The sequence below is a fragment of the Canis lupus genome, chromosome 12 (assembly GCF_048164855.1).
Source record: "Canis lupus baileyi chromosome 12, mCanLup2.hap1, whole genome shotgun sequence".
NCBI lineage: Eukaryota > Metazoa > Chordata > Mammalia > Carnivora > Canidae > Canis > Canis lupus.
This window is the reverse complement of record NC_132849.1, coordinates 53,342,792-53,362,719: the sequence shown is the minus strand read 5'-3', so window position 1 is coordinate 53,362,719 and position 19,928 is coordinate 53,342,792. Positions and strand designations below refer to the sequence as shown.

The following is a 19,928-nucleotide window of genomic DNA, read 5'->3' as shown; positions in this document are numbered from 1 at the left end:
CCACTCCCAGAAAATTCTAACACTGACCCAGGAGGTAAGACTTCCTTTTTAATGTTTTAACTTTAGCGTGGCCTTCAGCCTTTAACTCTAGGGTGGTGTGTACTGAGTAAATATTCAGCCAGGGCTGGATGACCTGTGTTTCATTAGCTGAAGGAATGCTCAGCAGAAGGGGCTGGGAAAGGGTGACCCAGCATTTGAAAATGGCACCCGATTCTTGGGTGGGCAAATCTCCGCAAGTCCTTACACCCATCTAGGTGGGTGCCTACCTCTGGGGGAAAGCCTCAGGACTGACCAGACGATGATCTGTGACCAGGCACTCTTGAAAGGCCTCTGGAAGCCCTGGCTCTCTCACTCTTGGAGATCTCAGGTGACTTCCTATCCTATGTGCCGTGACTCTGTCATTCCTTATTGTGCATCACGAGGTTTTCCTTACTTTTGCTATAAAAAACATTCAAAAGAACTTCTGCAATTTTGCTTTTGAAATTATTTAATTATGGGTAACTTGATTAATTTACAGTAAGTTCTTTTTTTCCCTTCTCCATCCATTCGGAAATTCGTGCCAAGTGAGAACATATAACCTACACCCTGTTTTCTAACGTAATGACATGTTCACAAGTGATAAATTTAACAATTAACGAAGTGGCATATGACATAACATTTCATTTTTTGGATAATTAGTTAAACATTTATCTACTTTGATTTTGCTGTTTTTGTTTTGTGTTTTAGAACTGATTTTTTTTTTTTCAGCTTTCAGATTTTTTTTTGCGGAACGCTAAAAATCTCATGAGCCGGATCCTGTAGCTATGGAGACTGACAGATCCGATGGCTGAGGCTAGTGCTTTCCCAATGGGAAGAGCTCCCAAAGTCCCTGTGGTTGTGTCTTCAAAGCTGAAGTCATGAAGAGGAATCATCCCTCATTTCGAGCTGTCCTTTGGGTTGGAGTATGCAAACTCACCCTGAGCTAAATGCTGCTGCTGGCAGGAAACCCTGCTGCTCAGCCAATGGAATAAGCAGGTCCAAGAAGATGACCAAATAATTCTGGAGGCTCTGAATTCTCCATCATGAGTTCAGATGGTTCAATTCTGATCATCGGTTCAGGTATTGGCTAAATACCAGTGGGCCAGAGAGTGTGATGGTGGGAAAACTCTTGCAGAGAAGTAAATGGGCCAGAGAAGTGGACTTGCTTGAGTCCAGTTGTGGAAGGGAGTTGGAGTACAGAAGGCCACTCATGTCATAAACAAGCCCGTGGGGTGGCAAAGATGGCAAAGACCCTGACGGATTTCATCTGGTAAGTCCAACATCTTGTCGGGGGAGCACTAACTCCATTTTACAGACCGGAACCCTTGGGCTCAGATAGGCCAATTTATCTACCCGAAGTGACCCAGAGACAGGAACCCAGTCCTGCCTGATTCCTGGGCTCTGCTATGTCCTCTTGCCATTGGGACGGACAGAAGTGCTTGCAATTTTTAGAGGAAATTAGGAGCATGTTTTGAGGTTTGTGCTCGGAATACCAGCAGGCTTAAGGGGATTGCAAGAGCAATGTCTTTTAGGATTTTCCATTTGCAGAAGCCACAATCCTTTAACAAACACTCGGTATGAAAGAACTGGAGACAGGTAAATTAAGGGCTTAGAAAGAGGCAATCGAGCCTTTGTCTAGAGTAGCGGAGCCAAGAACCCAGTTGGTTAACAAATGCTCATGGAGCACCTACTCTGCGCAGGAGACCCTGAGGGATGATAACCTCTTGGTCTTGGGCTCTCTGTGGTAGATAGGCACAGAAACGGAGAGAAAGAACTCTGGCCCACCAATCAGAATTTTCAAACTTCTCTTCCACTCCCTGGCTGTGTGGCCTTAGACAAATGAGTGCTCTTCTCTGAGCCTCACTTAACATTTTGTAAGAGGGAGATGATAATTCTTGCCCAACCCACCTCTCAGACCTGTCATGTTCCCGAGCATCCTGGGTAAACTACTGTGAGGTAAACCACTGTCTTCTTTATGACTCTCTCTGGAGCAGACCCACTCTGTGGGCAAGAGGTGTGTTGTTCTCTGTCCTCAGCACAGGGCCTGGCACACGGTAAGCAGGTCCTTTGTGGGTCTGGGGTGAATAAAGCTGTAAATCTCTTACATCTTAGCCAGAATAGCCTTTTCTAATGCATGTGGACCTTAACTGGAGTCTTCCTTCCCTATTGATTCTTTAAATAATAAAGATGGTTTCTTCTCAGGGCGACTTGGTGGCTTAATGGGTTAAGTGTCTGCCTTTGGCTCAGGTCATGATCTGGGTCCTGGAATGAAGCCCTGGATTGGGGTCCCTGTTCAGTAGGGAGCCTGCTTCTCCCTCTGCCTCTCTCTCCCAGTCCCTATGCCCCCCTACTCCCAGCTCATACTCTCTCTTCTCTCTCAAATAAATAAATTTTTTTTTAAAAGACCCTTTCTTTCCAAGGATGGGAGTCTCTTTATCTATCCACAAGATGCTTCATTAAAGCCAACTTTGTTTGCAAAACAAATTTATGGCTTTTTCTGTAACAGCTACGTGAACCCTGCAGCCCTCAATCTGGGATGGGGTTTCTTCTTTTTTGCAGCTCAATGTTTACAAGTAATACTCTCTTCTGATCCATACCAGCAGTTGAGGAAGGGTCCTTTGTAGCTTCCGGAATCACAGTATCTCGGACTGTCAGCTCCAGAAGGGCCCTTGCGGGTTCTATATTCCTATTCCTACTCCCCAATTGTAGAGGAGGGTCTGCTGCGGAGCAGGAGGGAACTTGTTTGAGCTCATAGAGCAGAGCCAGTCTTGGAGCTGTGTCTCTTTCCCTTAACTCGATGGAAATGGCTACTGTCCAGGACACCTCTGGACAGAGCTAGTGGTTGCCTCTGGAGACCTTGGGTCACCGAGCTGAGCCCTGAGGTGGAGTCATCATTTTTTTTTTTTTTTAAAGATTCTGTTTCTTTATTCATGAGAGACACACAGAGAGAGGTGGAGACATAGGCAGAGCAGAGGGGGAAGCAGGGTCCCTGTGGGGAACCTGATGTGGGACTCAATCCCAGGATTCCAGGATCACGACCTGAACCAAAGGCAGATGGTCAACCACTGAGCCACCCAGGTACTCCAGGGAGTCATCCTCTGATGGGTTCCCAGCTCTGCCAAGACTTTTGCAAGTGCTCTTTGGTATAGCACTCTGCGTAGACCCTCCAGAGAGGGATGCGCGCTGTGGGTGTTTCCTTGGCCCGGCTAGTGGTCACGGCAGGTGGTGGCTGGAGTGGCCCTGCCCTGGTGTGCTGTGCAGAATGTGTGAAGGGACTCTCCTTCTCCCCAGCCATAAACTCACAGGGCCGTGGGAGAGGATTGGGTGTCCTGGAGGTTAAGCCTGAGAACAGTGGTGGATTGATGGCCACAAGAGCAGTCCCAAATGGCCTGGGCCGTACCTGGATCTGGAACATGTAGGGGTTATGGGCTGCAATCAGAGATTAGTCAAATTCCCAGCTGGCGTCTCTGAGTGGGGAGTGGAAAGGCCTGTGACTTCCTTCCTCCTTCGCTAAAACAGGCCTGCAGAATGAGGCCCTTGCGCTGTAATTATATGGAGGCAGGAAACAAATAGCTAAGACCTGTCTCTGAGTGAGGAAGGAAAGAAAACATCCAGGGCTCTGGGGATCCTTTATCTTTGGCTCTTGAGGCGCTGGAATAATAGGAACTGCTATCTACTTTCAAATCTTTGCCAACCCTGGTGAAGGACATATTATTAGCCCTGGTCCACAGATAAAGGGTAGTGAGTTACCCGTGGCTGCAGCGCTAGTAGATGGTGTCATGGAGCTGGGAGTGAGTGACACTTGTGGCTGACAGCAGTCCCTGTCAGGGTCACTCTCCCTCAGCTTTATGTGGCCCGGGTGCTTTCTCTTATTAGCTCAGGGGGGGCCGCTGACCATTGCACAGGATACCCGACCAAGGAGGCCACGGTCCAGTGGATGCTTTCCTTGACACCTTGTGTACCCAGCTCGAGTCTGCACCAACCCAGAGGAAGGGCACTTCCTCCTCTGCAGAAAGCTTCTGTCTGTTCTGAAGCCTGTCCCCGTGGGGCCCACACCCGCCCTGTAGGGGTGCCTTTTCTAGTTCACACAAAGGTTCTGAATTGGCCAGCGATGGCCCCATGTTAGCTGTGGTCTGTATAACTTCTCTAGGCCTCAGTTTTTCCTCTTGAGAAGTGGGAATCTTTCTCCGTCTGCTGTGAGCTCTTGGGGGAAGCAGGACTATCTCTACCAGACCCAGCACAGAGTCAGCGGTGGGCTGCTGCATGAGCTTCTTGGTCTATTTGCAACCTGGCAGGTGGCAAGGCGATGCATCCCTGGAATTCTTCTCTCCAGGGGGCTCATGGTGTTTCCCACTGGTCATTCCAGTTCCTGAGTTGGGTCTCAGTAAATGCAGGCCGTCCCTGCTGGACTGTGGGGCAGGAGGAGATGACCCTGGCCCTCCCCACAGGGCTTCCTGTGACCACCAGAAGAGAGAAGGCTGTGCGTGTGTGTGTGTGTGTGTGTGTGTGTGTGTGTGTGGTGTCTCTGGCTTAGACATGGGCCAGGGGGCAGAGACGGAACAGCCAGCACCTCTTTCCCCTCTGAGTGTGAGTCTGCAAGGAGAGCGAGAGAGCCCAGCCCTGTCCCCCGGCCTCCACCTCAGTCACCTACGCCAACTGAGCCTTTGGTATACACCCTTCCCTTTTGCAGATGCAATTGCTTCCCTGTTCTTCCCGGCTGATTCCTCTTGTCAGGGTGCCCCCTGTCTCCTCTGGCAAGCATCCCTGGACCGCAGCAGGTGGGCGGAGCTGCTGCCCACGTCCAAGCCCATAGCATCCACTGAAGGGCTGTGTGCGTAGTAGGTGCTCTCGTTCTGTTTCCTGAAGAAGGGGGTGAGGGTTGACCTTGCGGTGCCCCCTGTGGGCTTCAGGACCTGGCCTGGTTCCCCCTTCCTTGTGGGGAGCTTCTGCTTGCTGGGCCGGGAGGTCTGATGGTCTGGGCTTCTCCGCAGGCCCAGGCCCAGGCCCATTAAGCTGCCATCTTCTCTCACCTCGTTATCACCTTGGCCTGGGGAAGCCTCCGGGGATGCAGGGAGCCCCAGAGAGTTCAGAGGTTCCCCCGGGGCCCTCCCACCCCAAGACAGAAAGCCAGCACCAGAGGGAGGGTCTTCTTTGTGGTTTGAGGAAGGCCTTCCTTCCCCAGCTCAGTAAACACAGGCCCGGGGAGCAGGGGGAGCTGGAGCCAGGCCCGAGGCGCCCTCCCAGAGCCCCGGCCTTTATCTCCCGGGCAGATAAGAGCCCGGGCTTGGCTCTGTGCTGGGCGAAGGGGAGCAGGAGCCATAAAGCAGGGCGGGCCAACGGTTTAGGACGGGGTCCTGGGGAGCCAGGGCTTTGAACTCTGCCCTCCGAGGGGAGGAGGACTTTATGGCCCGGGGCTCTGGGGCTGCTGGGACAGCAGGGCCATTAGGGCAGGAATGAGGCCCCTCGCTGGCCCCTTGGCACCCTGACTGCAGGGTGAGACAACAGAGCCCCCCCCCCCCCAGGTGGGACCGGCTGCGGAAACGGGGCTCCATCGCTTTATTGACTTGTAAACGACACCATTAAGAGGAAGCCCTCACCTTGGCTGGAAACAGCTGTGTGAGTGGCTGTAAATCTGGCGGGGGTGGGGCAGGCCTTCCTGGGGCAGGGGGTGCAGGGGCGGTGCCCCCTCCCGGCTGAGGCTGAGCCCTGGGACTGTGGTTGCCAGCCTCCATGGGGTGGGGGCTTTTAGTGGCACCGTGATTGGCTAAAGCAGTATTTCCACCAAAAAGGGAGAAAAGCATTCCCGGAAATCTTGGAGTTAGTAGTAACCCAAAGTTACTCACGTTTGCAAAGTGAGCCCAGAGACAGGGGGGACATTGAGAAGCCCAGGACAACAGAACGTCTGCGTCTGGTGAGGGGAGGGACCGAGGGTCAAGCCCATCTGGGCTTCCACGGACAAGTCCATGAGCAGTTCTCACATAAAAAATAAGCACAATAACACCCTTCAAAGGGTGGCCACCATAATCCAATGAGATGATAGAAGAACACCTTGCCCATGCATGGAGGAGCTTGAGAAATGAATTCTCTTTCTTCTTTGAGAACAAAATAAAATGGAAATTTGGGCTCTTGGTTGGTTCTTTTTTGGGGGGGAGGGTGAGGGGGGATCTTTGTGCTTCCGTGGAGTTAGGTAACATCGCAAAACCCAAGACAAGACCGCTAGCTGCCTCAGGGCAGGGACAGTCCTGCCTGGTTCAGTTTTGTTTGTGTGGTTGCCTAATAAGGAGCTTGGTGTGGAGTCCTGAGGATGTGTTCAATAAATGTTTGGTTAATAAATAAAAGAGGGAAGGAAGGCAGGAGAGAAGGAATGGAAGGCGGGAGGAGAGAGGGAGGGAAATAAGGTCATTTTCTTTTGGATCAAGTCTAGTAGTTGGAACCAAGAGGAAAGGAGGAAGTAGTATTTGCTGATTCCCACTGAGAGCCAATACATTATAAAACTCAGTTCTCACAGCCACCAGGAAGACCCTGAGGATAATTACCCAAGTCGTGCCATTTACTTATTAACCAATAAGTAAATTTGCATTATGGGCACGTTATTTATTCGGGGTAGGGGGCGGGGTGCGGGATACCTTCTGGGTGCCCCTGTGTTCTCGGCTCTGATGGTGAGATTTAAATGAGATAATATGCCTAAAGCTGTTAACACAGTTATTGGCAAACAGTAAATGCTCAACAAATGTTGGATATTATTATACTTCGGGATGGAGAAACTGGCAGTTAAGTAACTTGGCGAACTCACAGAGCTGAGAAGTGTCATAGCCCGGATTCCCACTTTGCTTCTGAAGCTCACACTCTGGGTTCCGCCAGGTTCTGGAGCTGTTGAAACACTGTCACGGTGGGGGGGGGGGGGTGCACGGAATCCCACAGCTGGATGGTTTCAAAATCAATTATCCAATGGCACTTCAGTGGAGATACGGCTTATATGCTCAGCTCCTGAAGAGTTCACGGGGCCCTGGGGATCCTTATCTCTGCCTGAGGACTACCTTCATGCATTAATGAGCAAACAAACAAGTAAATAAATAAACAAACACGAGCCAAAGGGAGACCTGGATGTTAGGCAAACATTTACAGAGTGCTTGCCAGGGCCTGGCCTGAGCTGGGAGCTGCAGAGAGCCCCACACTCAGATCCCCGTGGCATTGCCTGGAAGAAAGAAAGTCCCCTTCAGAAAGTCCCTGGGGCACCCTGAGACTCCGCACCCCAGAGATGCCTTCTCTCTCTGGGCATCAGTTTCTCATCCGTGTGACAAGGACACAGGATGACATGTGGCATTTCACATCATCTGTAATTCTTTAATGATTCACAGTGAAAGAGATCTCAACCCAGGAATTACCAGGGTGCCTCTGTGTCTGAGATTCCAGTCTGATTTTTTTTTTTTTTTTTTGCAGTGGCTTGGGTACTTTATTTATTTAATTAAAAAAATGTTTTTATTTAAATTCAATTAGCCAACATAGAGTACATCATTAGTTTCAGATGTAGTGTTCAATAATTTATCCCTTGGGTATAACACCAAGGGCTCATGAGTACTTTAAATGATTTGGTGGGGGGGTGGGTGGGGATTGTCAAATGCAGATACAGCTCCTACTATGCACAAGACACCTTTCTAAGTGTTTACAAACATTAACTCATTCAATCCTCATCTCTGTGCCCCGAGAAAGTCAAGTTTATTCTCCTTTCCCTTTTACAGGTGAAGCGAGGCCCAGACTTTGGAGGCTTTGGATCTGGGCAGCCTGGCCCCAGAGTTGGCCACGCTTTGCTGTCTCCTCTCAAAACTGATCCAAGCAGAATGGGTTTCAATTTCCCAAAGGACCCACGATCGTCCAAGGAGGGTTGGAATAAAGGAGGTAAAGATGGAAGCAGAGAAGAAAGAAGGTTAATGGGTCGCAAACAGAGACCTGTTGGAGAGACCCTTGAGGGTCTCAGGATCTTGGCTCTCTTTTGATTCGTGTAAAAAGGAGGACGTCTGAGCACCTTCGCTGGAATTGGCCCTCCAGGACTCACCCTCGCTCCCCAGTGACTTCCAGACCTTTCAGTGAAGGATTCTGTGCGCCCCTCCTGGATTCCTGGGACTAGGCTGGCAGAGACTGACACCCGGGGCCGTCGAGTCCCGTTCTGGGTCCCAGTTTGGTAGAGGAAACTTGGAGAGGCAGGGCTTCCGATGGCCCTGCAGGAGCCTGGGCCTACCTGCCACATTCCATTCTTCAGGTCTTAAAAGCCTCCTATTCTTTTACAAATCACTGGTTCAGGCCTAAATTATCCAGATAATTGAGCCGCCTGGCCCGTCACTTTGTTGGCATAGACACCATTTATGTGTAATCTGAGAATATTCTATCTGCTGCCGAGTTTCTTCCAAAGGCATTATTTCTAACCTTCTTTAAGAACAAATTTCCGGTTGCCATGGAGATCATTTTTAGGCTAATTTTATCGGGCGCAGGAGCCAGGGCTGGAAGCAGCTCTCGCACGTTTCTCAAGTTGTCTACTCTGGAGAGTCCTGGGGTTGTCTTTGTCCAAGAGGCTCCCCGACCTCAACGTCCTTTGAACCAGACAAGTCCGGTGATAGTCACGTTTTGGTTCAGAATGTTAAAAGCCCTGACATCAATTGTCTAGGTATTTTTGATTCGTTTTAATGGGAAAACACTTCAAGATGTGTGTGTGTTGGGGGGGAGGGGGGAGTCTCAGTTTTATAAATACGTGCTTTCTGAAACCTGCTTGTGAACAAACTGTTAAAATGAGAGCTTTCCGAGCTAGAAAAGACTAGAAAATTCAGAAAGCGTCAAAGGCATTTCATAAGCACCAAACCTGGCCCCCGCTGAGGTGCGCGAGGGGAAGCCGAGGAATAGGACATGAAATCTGCCTCCAGGAAGTTGCAATCTGGTGAGAATTGAATTGCTTTAGAGCTGGGAGGGCCCCTCAAGGATCATGCCTGTTAATAGGCTCATTTTACAAGTTGGGAAATTAATCCAAACGCTCAGGGCTGGTGCTCGGGAGAGTTTAAAAACCAAGGTCTCTTGGCTCCCAGTCACTGGGGTAGAGTTTGTGTAAGCTGGACCACACCTCTCCCGGAGGCTCCCACCTGCCGCTCTGCTCCCTGCTGTCCTCACCTCACCTTGTTCGTTCAGGTACTGCTCTCTGGAACACACTCTTACCCTTTCGGACTTTTTTTTTTTCTTGCTTTCCTTCAAGGTTTGTCTCAAAAGGTCCCCTTCCCTGGGATTCTCTGGGCCTGCTCTCTTCTGGAACCCCTGGCTCTGCAGCAATCGCGTGTGCGTGCGTGTGTGTGTGTGTGTGTGTGTGTGTGTGTGTGGTCTTGCCCAGTGGACATCGGGCCCCTTGAGGTTGGTGTTCCATTCATCCCCTGCATTACGGTGTCTAGGACAGGACCTGGCATGGAGGGGGCACTCGATGAGTGTTTGAATGAATCCATAATCCTAAAAGTCAACATGTAAGAACCTACTGTGCACCAGGCAGTGTATTCATGTGTCAACTCTGTTTTAGTTTGCTCGGGCTGCTATGACAAAATGCCACCGACTGGTGGCTGATAGTCAGCAGGAATTAATTGCTCACAGTTCTAGAGGCTGGAAGAGTGAGATCGCGCTGCCCCCACGCTCAGGTGAAGGCACTCTTCTGGGCTGCAGAGTGCTGACCTCGGGTTATGTCCTCCCGTGGTGGAAGGTGCCAAGGGATTCTGGAGAGGGTGCTAATCTCACTCAAGACGGCTCCCGTCTTCAAGCACCTCCCAAAGCCCCCACCTCCTCCTACCAACATCTTTGGGAGTTAGGATGTCAACACAGACAACCAGACCATGGCAGACTCACTTGGTACTGTCACTGATCCTAGGAGGCCCTCTTTGGCTGTGGAGGCCCCCGGGGAACTGCAGAACCACCCAGCTGGAGGGTGCTGGAGTCAGGGTCTGATTGGGTCCCTGGTGCTTTCACCCCTAGCAGCTACGTTGGGTGCCTTCCAGATCCATGCGCCATCCAGTGCTATAGGTATAAACCTCATTTTGTAGCTAAGGAACCAGACACCTAATGAATGATAAAATGACTCTCCCAAGGTCACACAAGCATCCGGATGTGGAATTGGGATTCGAAGCTGAGAAGTCTGGCTTTGAAGCTGCTGCTTTTGTGAAGTCTCCAGACCGCGCTTAAATTTAAGCATAAAACAACACGGCGCTGACCATAGGTTATTTAGAGGTAGCTCCTCTCAGGAGATTTTTTTCATTTTCTCTTATAATCCCTACTTTAAATACTTCAATTCACAGCTAGTTCCTACCCCAAGGCTTTTCTGTTCTTTGCGTGTCTGAGACACATAACAAGTGTGGGTGTGGGGTAGGGGTCAGAGGGGAATGTGCCTAGAACTGAGATTCTGAGCACATGGCTCTTGATTCCGTTACTGCTATTGAAATAATACCTTTAGCTTGATCCTTAACCTGAACTTTTCAATCAAAGGCATAAATGTAAAGGACCCGAATTATCTGCACTGGACAGATGAAGATGCTGCCCCCCCCCGTCTGCGTAAGGGCTCCGCATGAAGGCCTGACAATCATGTGCCTGGGCAATGTGTGATGCTCTTTTAAATTGCCTTTCTTCCTCACCGGAGGTTTGGGAAAGTCTTCTAGCTTGGATGTGGAAAGCTGACTGGTGGTACTGGCAGTGCGGGTCTTGCGGCTGATGCCACCCTCTCCTTGGGACTCCGCTCATTGAGGTCTGGCTGGTCACCAATGTGTGGCAACAGTGGCTTCAGAAAGGAACTGGCTGTCAGGCTCCTCCTGTGTTGTTACCCTTCCCATGTGCATGGATAGCTGCAAACTAAGGAAATATTGACATGCTGATGGCCTTGGCCGCAGGAGCTCAGAGCTACACTGTCCAGCGAGTCTCCCTGGTAAGCCCTTGCTTTGTCCCCTGATGGGCCTGCCATTTGCTCCGGCCTTTAGCTCTCTTTGGGCTCCTCGAAACCCATTAGTGTATTCCTTCTAATCATCATGCTCACCATGCACACTGCTGACCAGAGTCCTTTCTGAGCAAATGTCCCTGACCCCACCCTCTTGCATCACACGAACAGGTTTGTAGGAACGGGTGTAGGTCCAGCTGAGCCAGGAGACAGCTAATGGTCACGATGATAGGTTATCAGGGCATTGCTGCAGACCACACAGACAGCTGCCCAGAACTTAACTGCTGTCTGCTTTGCTCCCTAAACAGTCACCGTGACCTCCCCCCAGCTGTTCTGACATTCCATTCTCAAGGCCTAAGGAATGCTCGGTGGCCAAGCTAGATGTTACCTCGTTGGCTGGATTCTTAGTACACGAAATGAAAACGGGATCCGTGGGGCAGAGTCATGTCTGAGGCAGGACCGGCAAAAGCAAGGGGGAGGCAGGGCAGGGGCAGTGTGGGAAGAGAAAGGACATTCTGAAGGGGACTGCATCATGAAGGCCCAGGACAAAGGAAGCAAATGTTTAAAGGCAGCTACTTATAATAGTCAGGGACTCTCTAAATAGGCTTTTTTTTTTTTTTTTTTTTTTTTTTTTTTACTCTTTCGGGAACCCGAGTTGGTAGGCATTCTCATTCCCAGTTAGCAGGTGAATAAAGTGAGGCGCAGGCGGGCTGCCACCTGGCTAAAAGTGACAGAACTAGCTAAGTCTGGTTCCGGAGCCCAGCTCCTATCCACTGCACCAGCCCATCAGAATCAGCCCTTAAACAAGGTTCACATTCCGAGTTGTTCATTATACAGGGAAAGAGCTTCGGAGGCCTGTTGAGGTTGATTTGCATAATTCATTTTTAGAACATTAATTAGCCGGGATGTGTAATAGTTCTTGTGCCAATTTGTGTTTCAATTTCAAATGCAAATACAAATTAGCAAATGTTATTCCTGTGGCACCTTAAGGATGAAACATTTGCTGCTTGTAGTGAGTATTAATCTTTACATTTCTGAAACTATGACTGATAGAAGCGATAATATCCTTTAATTTGCAGGATTGGGGGAAAAACTAGTCTGGTGGGTAAGAAACAATTTTTTTTTAGCAAAAGGAAAAAGCATGTTAGGCATCCATCCATCCATCTATCCATCCATTCATCTATACATCCATCCATCTATTCATCCATCTATCCATCCATCCATCCACGCGTCCATCTATGCATCCATCCATCCATCTATCTATGCATCCATCCATCTATCCGTCTATCTATGCATCCATCCATGCATCCATACATCCATTAAATACCACTGAACATGAACTAAGTGTCAGACTTTGCTGTAGGAGACAGAGGTGGCTCCAGGGAGCTCACACACATAGTGGGATAGAGTCATGTCACGAAACAAGGACACTAAATTGGGATAAGCTTTAGAAGAGAGCTAAACTTTCAGGTGGTGGAACAGAAAGGCCAGAAGTGCCCAGGAACGGTTCCCAAGGAATGGGACACTGAGCAAGCTGACTCTTGAAGCGGTGGGGGGACGAAGCCAGGGAGAAGTGGGTTGTCAGTGGTGGCTGTGAGACCACCATGAGAGACAACTTTCACGTGAGATCCGGCATGCTTGGGGGACTCCAAGCCTTTCTGCTCAGCCCGAACATACGCTCACTTGCAGCTATGAGAGCAGGGGGAAGACGATGGGCAGCCTTGTCTGCAGGCTGCATTGTTTGGAATTCAATCTGCAGATCTTTGAGAGCCATTGACCCAAGGAACTGGTGGGATTGACATTTCAGAAAGCTCATTCTGAAGCCCATGTGGAGAATGTGAGAAGGAGACTGTAGACATGGCGTTAAGAGATGATTGGAACAACCCTGCAGAAGAGACGTGCTGACCACGGCAGCTGCAGGGGAAGTGGAGAGGAGGGGACATCATAAAGAGATATTTCAGGAATATCTGAATCTCTGGGGAGGCAATGTGGGCTTAAGAGCATAAGCTTCAAATCCACTTGTTCTCTTTCCATCCTGGCTCTGACCTTGGGGAGCTCCCATAGTGCTCTCTGCTGGCTGTCTCATATTGCCCTGGAAAATATACCAAGTTTAAGAAAATATACCAAATCTAGAAAGGAAGTGAACCTCCAGCATCATGTTGAGGATGGCATGCTGGGGAGGTTGCTGAGAGAATATTGTGTTTTGATCTCAATACCAGCCACTCAGTCATTGAAACATCACCACAGGTGAGGCCACCTTTCCCCGTGGACTCTGAAGTCGAGTGAGGGGATTCTCCACAGACGGTGATTGTCTGCCTTCTAAGGGCATATATCCGAATCTGTAACCTGTGAATAAGTCTCTAGAAAGCCAGACTGGAATACCTGTTGATCAAATGTAGCAGTGAGTAGTGGCATTTGACGAGCCGATGTCACATTCCTGTGGGATTCTCGGTAGGGACGACCCTCAAAAAAATGAGTGGACCCAATAAAAATGACTTCAACTTGAACCTACAAGTATTCACTTCCCATTTAATTTTCGTAAAGTGATGGGAAGGGCTGAGGGTTCTGATCTCTGGGACTCCGTTTACCCGGCTGACTAAGGAGGTTAGGTGAGATGACTTTTTTAAGGCCCAGTTCCACTCTTTATACAATTTCTTTGAGTCATTTCCTGTGAATATCCTAAATCTCTCAGCCCCTAATGACTGATGTATTATATTACGGAGGTCATTTTGCATTCCAGGGTTTCCTCCAGAGAGAAGGACAGGGTGCTTCTACAGAGAAAAATTTCCCAGGGGATTTGATAAATCCAGATTCTGACATTTATCTAAGGTCATCTCAACTGACCTGTTCTAACTTTGAGAATTCCACTCTTTCCCCCTCAATGTCCTAAGAACATCCCGGCAAGGCTGTGAATTCGATTTACATTGTAATTCTGCGACTTGTAGACATAAACTTTGGGCCTGACTCAACCTGGAGGATATGAGAAATTGGCAATTCTTTTAGGGCTGACACGGAGGTTTTCCAGTTTTCAGATTCTACCTTAAGCTAAATATTCAAACTTGGGTCTTGACCTTCTCTTCAGGTAAACTCTCCTGTGGAGTCAGAGATAGCACCTCCCCATCACACCAGTTCTCGTAATCATTCTGTCCAACACTACCAGTGACTTCATCTCTGGAAACGTTGCTTTCAATGCCCAAGTCGTCACAGACAATTGCAGATAATAACTTAAGTAACTTGTCCTTGTGCTAGTTGCCATCTACTAGTACCTTCTTCTTCTTTTTATTTTTTTTTTTAAAGATTTTATTTATTTATTCATGAGAGACACAGAGAAAGAGGCAGAGACACAGGCAGAGGGAGAAGCAGGTTTCCTTCGGGGAGCCCAATGCAGGACTCGATCCCAGGACCCTGGGATCATGACCTAAGCCAAAGGCAGATGCTCAACCACTGAGCCACCCAGGGGCCCCTACTAGTACTTTCTAGAACGTTGTCTACTCGCACATGATTTTGACCAAATACCCAGATAACTCATTTCAGGTTGCCAGTTTGGAGAGTTGGTTGCGCAGAGTCTATGCCTGTGTAGCTAACCTGCTGGTGTGGCTGCTGGTACTATGGCAAAAGCCCTGCTTGTAGGGAGTTGGGAGAGGGGAGCCTACTGTCAATGACAGCATGGGATCTTGAGAGGCCACCCTAATGCCTGCTGCTGTACTGTTCCTCTAGAGTCAGAGCACTCAGGCTCCATGCCACCCGATGGCTGACGTGCTGCTGCCACTCCTGGTGCCAGAGCCCATGGGCATCGTGCTGCCCGCACATCCCTTACCAACCTGTCATTCCCGACGGAGCTGTGTTACCTGAGCAGAAACCCTGGAGCCCACGTCTGTCTGCTGCTTCTCTTGCTGTTGCTAGAAGCAAAAGTAGGAAAAACAAAGTGGCTTCTCTTTTCCTCCTGCCTTTCAATCTCCTGGCAGTGCCTCTCATTGGCAGAACCAAATCCGAAGCCATCTGGCAAGGGAATCTGGGCTTGCATATAGTTTCCAGGCTTGCAGCCTCCTGCAATTCAGAACGGGGGGGGGGGGGGGGGGGGGGGACAAAGTGGGAATGAAGCTGTTAGCAATCAGTAAAATGGTTGGTGCATATATTATCACCAGACAAGTGATTAGGCACAAAATCGAATTGAAACAAATCGAACCTCCATGGCAACAATGGCCCTAACTATTTCCTTCCTGTATCCATGCAATGCAACCGTCCAGCTTCTTTCCTTAAGAAGTGGGGGTCTAGTTCCCCACCTTTGGAATCTAAGCTTGCTTTGTGATTTGCATCAGCCAATAAAATATAGCAGAAGTGATCATATGCCTGTTCCGAGCCTAAGCCTCAGAAGGCCTGTATGCTTCCACTTACTATCTTTGAATCCCGTCTCCAGGATTAAGTCCAGGTTAGTTGGTAGGAGGTTAAGAGGCTACATGAGCAGAGATCAGTTGTGTCAATGGAGGCCTCTCTAGACCAGTTAGCCCTAGTCAATTTGGCAGCTAACCATGGGCACAGGAGTGGAGTCAGCTAAAAATAACCAGTTGCAGCCCCTCAGACAATTCTAGACTTGTGACTTTGAGTCACTAAGTTTTGGATGGTTTGTTATGCAATAAGAATTAACCAATACATCTGCTCCCAAGAGTGCAAAATCTAGCAAGGCAGTGACGCACACGCATGGAATGGAAGCAAATGCTAGAGCATCAGTGACTGTACAGTATGCCATGTCCAAAACTTTCAAGGGGAGGGCCGATCCTGTGGACTGATTTTTCATGGAGTCATCCAGTAAGAGATGAGACTTGAACTGGGCATTGAAAAATAAGCAATGTTTCGGTTGTCCCCAAGGCAGCCGAATATTTAAAACAATGGTCATGCCAACTGAACACAACTGAATATAAAGATGTCTGGCGTAGAGAGTGATGATTTTGAAGTCACCACTACCTTCTCTTTCACTACGTGAATATTCTTTGGCCTGTAACAGAGTCCTGGCCTTAAAATTAGCCATATTAGCACACATGTGTATATTTTTATACAAGGTAAACTGCTGTCAATATTTTTCTTTCTTTTTTTTTTTTTTTGGTTAATATTTTTCTAACTAGGACACTCACATACAGGTATTGAAGAAAAGTTGGAATTTCTCGAGAAGAAAATTTTCTCTCCTAAGCTGTAATCCTACGAGCAGATACAGTCACTGTTCCTGCTTTCCAGTCTTTTAAAATATATTATCTGCAGGGCTGATATGCAGTGGTAGGTATGATTTTGTGCGGCTCTTCTCAGCGTTTCTTTTAAAGTAAATATTTTCTCATTTATCACATTGTCTTAAAAATGTAATTCGAAGTGACTTTGTACATTTCATCTGAAAGTACTGTTATTTATTTAATTTCCCCCATGTTGCTGGGCATTTTATATAGCTTACTATTTTGCGCAATCCTAAGTAGCTCCGTGAGAGCCACCGTTCTATGTGAAACACATTCTGATTATTTCCTTAAGATCGCTTGCTAGAGGTGGACCAAAGTTTATACATTCTTTTTTTAATTATTTTTTTAAGTTTATACATTCTTTTAATTAATTAATTTAAAAAAAGTTTATACATTCTTAAAGCGACTTGGTTTGTATTGCCAGATGTCTTCTTTTCCCAGAAAGGGTGTCCTAACTTTTTCTCTTTTATAAATGAAGGATGACTGCTCTTTCCTGCGTCAAGGATCATCTTACGTATACCTTTTTGCTATTTTAATAAATGCAAATTGATAACCCATTGTTGCTTTAATTAACATTTCCTTGAGTTTGAGAGAGATTAGACATTTTTCATGCAGTTATTGCCTCTTTGTTCCCCTTTTCCCGTGAACTGACTGTTCATGGTCTAGAGAATTGATATTGACATCAAAGTCCTTTTGTGGTTGTCCAGCTGCTCCTCGCCTCCCATGAGATATGGGCTGTGCAGTAGGAAAGCTGTCACCTCCTATAAAAATGTCTATAGGATGGGCTGCCACACACGGCCATTGCTGCAGCTGTCACCTGGGTGGCATTGCCAGGGATCTGCTATACACAGTCCTTCCTACAGAATGACATGGAATCTCAGATCTGAGGCTCCACTGCATGCAGTTGCCTCCGGGGTCCTGCACTTTATGGTGCTTCTGCCCCCCGGGGGTTGTGTGCTCCAAATGGTAGAAGCATGTCGAGAGTTTTCAATGTCCCAGTGATACAAGGACCTGCTGTGGCCAAGAGGGAAGTGGGCGCCATAAGGCTGTGCTGCTTGGGTGGTTTTCAGGGCGACTGTAGGCTGCTTGGCCTGAACCGTCCCCTTTCATCTCTGGCTCCATGGTGTGAGATGCTGAAGGCTCTGGGAGAGAGCTTTCGAGCCTCATTACCCACCCAGAGTACCATGCAATTCCTCAGTAAGCCACCTGTTATTGTCAAAAGAAGACCCAGATTTGTGCGTACTTACTGGAGGCGATACATCTATTGTGGGTCAGACAGAGAGAGAGCTTGGTCACTTGAGTGATGAAGGTAGCGCGGAGATTTGCTTTCTGCTGTCCTGTACCCCATGACATTTGGAACTCCCTTTTATTACAGCATTTATCACCCTATGGTGTAATTATCCATTTACTCAAATGCTTCTGTCTCTAGACCTCGACTTCTGCACGGGAATGGACAGCATCTTGTTAATTTCTGTATTTCCGATGCTCCCCACAGGTGCTGGCACATAGTAGATGCTCAGTAAATATTTGCGGAATCAAAGGAATGTTATCATTTGGACTGTGTGCGAAAGAAAACCTTATAAAACCTTCTATAAGTAGCTTATTTGTTAACAAAGCCCCCCAAAGCAAGTAGTGACAGATAATCCTGGTGCCCTGATGGCTGCAGACTCTCTGCCTGGTGCTCTTTCTCTTACACAGACTGAACTCCTCAGCCAAAGGCCACTGCTACCAATGGGCCATGACAGTGTCTGGCAGTTGGAAAAGGAGACCAGGATTCACTGATCCTTGCCCAACCCTTATAACCAAGAATTTTTAAAATCTGGTATAGTGTTATGGGTTCAATGATGCTGCTCAGAAGGATATGTTGAAGCCCTTAGCGCCAGCACATCAGAGCGTGGCCTTATTTGGAAACGGAGTCACTGCAGATGTCATTGGGTAAATCGAGGCCTCTATTCCATACATGATGAGTATCTTTATGAGAAGAGGAAAGTGTGGGGGCCGCCCACGCAAGATGGAGGTAGAGATTGGAGTCGCATTGCCAAAGCCAAGGAAGACCTGGGACTGGCAGAAGCCGGAAGGGGCAAGGAAGGATCCCCCCCTTCTAGAGGCTTCAGAGGGAGCATGGCCAGCTAACATCTTGGATTTGGACTTCTGGCCTCAGAACTGAGTCAGTGATCTCTGTACCCGCTCTGTGGGCCTTGGCTGGGCAGTCCCAGGGGGCTAACATGTGTGTGTGGTCCAGCCCGCCCTCCTAAGGCAGTGAGGGCCGTGTGAGCCACTGTACAACAGAAGCACACGCACCGACACTTTTCTCCAGCACTGACCTAGTTTCTGAGAAATGATCAATAAACCCCGGGCAAGTCTACAGCCTGCAACGCGTCTGCATCTGCCCTGGCTTTGCACTTCACTTCCCTCGTGTGGGCCAGCCCGAGAGCTGGCTTGTCAGCCGGAGCTTGCTTTCTCTCATCCAACCAAGTGTGTGGGGGTCTGGCGTTGTCCTCGCTGCCCTGGTTTTGTGTGGGTCACTGCGGGGACCTTCTTGGGCTCCTGGAAGGCGGAGGTCCCAGCCTTGCCTCTTGGGGCAGAAACACAACCAGCTGTCCGTCCAAACCGGATGTTTTAGACAGTGGACTGGAGGTGGTGCCTGAGGTCTGACACAGAGGCAGTGTCCCCAAAAGGAAGGGGGCTCGAATCAGAAGTCCCGGCTCCTGGATCCTGTTGTGTTCCTCACCAAGGGACTTTGGACAGGTCACTCCTCTCTGGGCCTCAGGCTCTCCATGGATGGAGCTGGTCACAATCTGTGCCCGGTCAGTGTTCTAGAGGCGGGGTCCTGGTGGGGGACAGTCTATCCGGTGTGTCGGGGCAGCGTGGGAATACCTGGAGCCAGGTCCAGAGGCCTGAGAGAGGGAGAAGCAGAGCATCTGGTGTCGCCCAGAAATAAGTGAAGAAGAGAGAAACCCGGCACTTGATTTCTTAGTGAACTTTCTTCTAAAGGACACGCTGCAGATCAGAAGACCCTAATTGGAACAGCAGCAGGCGGTGCAGTCTTGGGGTAACTCCCTCAACCCCTCTGGGTCTTGTTTGCCCAGTGAGCGCCCCCCCCCGGGGGGGCCGGGCAGGTTATTCCTCCAAGTCTTCTTGTCTTCTGGGTCCCCTTTCCCCGTCAGCAGAGCCTCTAATGGCTTTGGCATCTCTGCGGCCCATTTCCTGGAGGGCGTGAATTATTTAGTGGATGCACACAGCTGCCCGCGGGCCCAGGCGGCCGCCTCCGTGCAGGCCGGGGTCGCAGGCTGCCGGGGGCCTGCCTGGGCCGCTCCCTGCTCTGCGGAGCCACCTCGGCCACCTCCAGCCCATGGCGCCCTCCCGCTGGGGCTGTCCCCAGGCCTCCTTTGCCCCCCCGGCCGGCTGCCCTCTGAGCCCTGGGTCCCTCCCTTAGAAGGAAGTTTGGCCTCTTAATGGCCATGAATAATCGATGAGCTCTCAGGGAAGGGGTTCTGATGAGAGACACTCCTCCCCATTAGTGACCCTGGCCTGACCCCTCCGCTGCCCCCTCGGCACCCCGCCCCTGGCCCTGCGCACAGGCCCCACTCTGGGTGCGGATGGGAGGCCCCGAGGGCAGGTGGGCTGCTCCCCCCACCCGAGGACAGTGCAGGGCGGTTGCCCCCAGGGACATGTGTGCAAATAGCCCCCCCCCCCCCGCCCCCGCAGTTGTTCTTGACCTTGGGGGGGGGCGGGCAGAGAAAGAGTAC

The 19,928-nt window shown here is 49.5% G+C and overlaps 1 long non-coding RNA gene across 1 annotated transcript; it reads left to right on the top strand.

Moving 5' to 3' along the window:
- The first annotated feature begins 158 nt into the window (after positions 1–158).
- On the top strand, positions 159–19,796 carry LOC140601709 (uncharacterized). Its single transcript, XR_012004749.1, has 6 exons — positions 159–367; positions 748–1,288; positions 7,758–9,189; positions 10,125–10,263; positions 10,519–16,228; positions 17,675–19,796. It is a non-coding gene; the product is annotated as an uncharacterized lncRNA (long non-coding RNA).
- The last annotated feature ends 132 nt before the right edge of the window (positions 19,797–19,928 follow it).